We start from the raw sequence: 833 nt of genomic DNA on the forward strand, positions 1-833 counted from the left end.
AGAAGAAGAAGAAGAAGGAAAGAAGGAGAAGAAGAAGAAGGTCCTGAGGCTCCCAGGTGTACTCAGCAGAAAGTCTCAGGGAGCCCCAGCAGCATCTAAAGGGGCATCCCAGGGAGGATTGAGTAGGATGAGAAGAGGGTCCCAGGGGGCCCAGGAGAGTGTCATGGTTTCCAGGGCCCAAGTGAGGTCAGGCAAGGAGTTCACGGGAGCCCAGCTGGGCTGAGAGGAGGGATCCTTGCGTCCGGGTGAATTTAAGAGATGTCAGACAGTGGCTCTCCAGAACCCAGTAGGGATTAAGGAAACATGACAGGGGTCCCAAAGGAAGATTGGGTGGGCTGGGGTGTCCTGGAGGGCTCAGTTGAGTTAAGCTGGGCTAGAGAATTTCACATGCCTGTAATCCCAGCACTTTGGGAGGCCAAGGCAGGTGGATCACTTGAGGTCAGGAGTTTGAGACCAGTCTGGCCAACATCATGAAATCATCTCTACTAAAAATACAAAATTAGCCTGGCACCTGTAATCCCAGCTACTCGGGAGACCAAAATAGAAGAATCGCTTGAACCCTGATGGCAGAGGCTGCAGTGAGCCGAGATTGCACCACTGCACTCTGGCATGGGTAACAGAGTGAAACTCTGTCTCAAAAAGGAAGAAGAAAAAGAAGGAGAAAGAGAAGGAGAAGGAGAAGGGGGAGGAGGAGGAGGAGGAAAGAAGGAAGAAGAAGAAGAAGAAAGAAGGAAGAAGAAAAAGAAGAAGGAGGAGAAGGAGAAGAGGGAGGAGGAGGAGGAAAGAAGGAAGAAAAAAGAAGGAAGAAGAAAAAGAAGGAGGAGGAGGAGAAG

The 833-nt window shown here is 50.7% G+C and overlaps 1 protein-coding gene across 1 annotated transcript in view; it reads right to left on the reverse strand.

Moving 5' to 3' along the window:
* ACER1 (alkaline ceramidase 1) overlaps positions 1-833 on the reverse strand; it is a 23,983-nt gene that overhangs the window by 3,542 nt on the left and 19,608 nt on the right. The window lies entirely within an intron of this gene.

The sequence above is a fragment of the Colobus angolensis genome, unplaced genomic scaffold (assembly GCF_000951035.1).
Source record: "Colobus angolensis palliatus isolate OR3802 unplaced genomic scaffold, Cang.pa_1.0 Scaffold22, whole genome shotgun sequence".
Lineage (NCBI taxonomy): Eukaryota > Metazoa > Chordata > Mammalia > Primates > Cercopithecidae > Colobus > Colobus angolensis.